The 2260-nt window shown below is 40.1% G+C and overlaps 1 pseudogene; it reads right to left on the minus strand.

Annotated features, from left to right (window-relative positions):
* Positions 1 to 411: 411 nt before the first annotated feature.
* The window catches only part of LOC119592368, a 6401-nt pseudogene continuing 4552 nt past the window's right edge, over positions 412 to 2260 (minus strand).

Here is a 2260-nt window from a genome sequence, read left to right on the forward strand (position 1 = left end):
TCTACACTGGGGTATTTAGTACTTAAAGTAGCAAATACTTGTGCTAATTACTTTAAATCAAATAATGCATTAAAATACTATTTATCTTTTAATAACATACAGGAATGTTTTTTTTTCTAATCTGTTTATAAAATATATGAATTTGAATTAGCATACCAAATTTGCCAGGCTGCAAGACACATCTGTTGTTCAACAGGATTTTACAGAAAACAAGACTTCATTTCACTATAAATTTATGGAAAATGATTTGATGTAACCTGAAATTAGTGTAATGATCAATTTTGTTACTTGGTCTTTAATCCACTAAACAGGCATTGTAGGTGAAGGTATGTATTTCCTTTTTCAAAAAAAAATGTATCTTATAGGCCAGTCAATATGGTAAAGATATAGGGTCTCAAGAGTACCCAACAGAAGTTTATCTCTCTCTTTTTTAGATATATTTGAAATCCATCATAAAGCAGCAAACTGCTTCAAACATCTGAGAGAGCAAAGAAATTGAACTTAGCATTTAGACGAAGCTAATTATGCAGTAATAAAAGAACTGGAAGGAGCAGACACAAATATTACAGAGTTGGAAACTGTCTCCTGTCCCTGTCCTCCAGTGGGTCATGTGGAATGCCACCAAACAAAACAAGGTGACCTCGACCAAGAACTAGAGAATACAGGAGAGATGGCTGAGGTGGTGTGCCTGAGCTTGTTGAGAGGATTCCACCTTGATTGACTGGCCACCATTTTGCTCTCTTGGTAGTTATAACATGACCTATGTCCAACATATGAGGAATTACTGTACTTCTAGCAGGAGCTGGTTTCACAGGTGCTGCTGCACTTTGTTCCCCTTGCTGGTGCCTCGACAATTCACGAAGTCTTTCCTTCATCCTTGAAAAAGACTTGAAGACGGCGTTCTCTGTCACTGGATGCATTGGGTCTGATTGATGGTCGTGGCCTTCCTCTTCCTGGTACTCCTGGCCCACCTGGAGCCCCTTGTGGATTAAATCATCACTCTCATCACTGCTTGATTCCGCCTGGTCTACAGCCCTTAAACCAGGCCTAAGAAAAACCACGCTGACCATTCACATTTGGTTCCAACTGATGACGATCTGGAGGAGGATGCTCATGTGGCTGGACTTCTGGCTGCTGTGCTGGAGGAACCCAAACATTGGCAGGTTGTCTCCTTACTGAACCTGGTACTAGAAGTTGGGACATATTGCCACCTGCAGAGTTTTGCTGTTTGAACCACAGGTTGATAATACAACTATGCTATTCCCAACTTTACAAGCAGGATTGTACCACATCTGTGAAGGCATAAACTCTGACTCCTCTAATGAAATTTGTTCCCACTGCCACTTAGCACTTGGATCATATATATTGTCTGGTAATGTTAGAAGCCAAATATCATTATACAATTTATTAGAACCTCACATCCTGCTAATATGAGAATGTGCTTTTCATTTAACTTAATTTGCGAATGACCGTAAACTAGGCTTTGGCATGGGATCAGATACAACTGGTTTAAACCAACATTGTCTTACAAGGTCCAAGCAAAATACATCATTAGTACTTGCAGATGTTCCCTCTTGTTTCTGCAAGCCCCAAACACAACCATCACACTTCCATGTACAGATGCAGAGTGACCAGCTGTTTGGGGGTGGTGATCCAGGATAGTACAGCTGGGTCCAACGATTACCCAAAATATCATAAACATGAAGTTCACTAAACAAGACCCACTGCTGGTGTAGTGGGTAGAGGGATGGGTGTGTCCAACCACCAAATAACACTAGACAATTGTTCCATGTTACCATAGAAGCATAGGCCTTTGGAGAAGGATATGTGCCAGTTGTCAACAGACGAGTCCATTCATGTAACCCCCAAATCAAACCGCCATAAGTCATTGAAGGTAGTATTCGTTGATGTACATCCACCAAAAACATACATGGAGGATTCATGCACACATGCTGAGTGCGAGTATCTCCTGCTATGGGAATGATGTGACTTGGGTACACTGGGCTAAACCATTCCACACAGCCAGCTCGAAGAGCAGAGAAGAAACGAGACTTCCTTTTTCAACAAAGCCTTGACAACAGTATACCATCGCTGACCACCTGAAAAGGATGATTCATATCAACATTCAGTGTTTAATTTCTCATAAGTAACTAGTCTTATAATGTTGAAAAGCAGCACCAAATATTTGATGACCAAACAATACAGGCAAAATAAATGATTAAAATTTTATGTCAACATTAGTGGTTTAAATTTTCCATAT

The sequence above is a fragment of the Penaeus monodon genome, chromosome 30 (assembly GCF_015228065.2).
Source record: "Penaeus monodon isolate SGIC_2016 chromosome 30, NSTDA_Pmon_1, whole genome shotgun sequence".
NCBI classification, from domain to species: Eukaryota; Metazoa; Arthropoda; class Malacostraca; order Decapoda; family Penaeidae; genus Penaeus; species Penaeus monodon.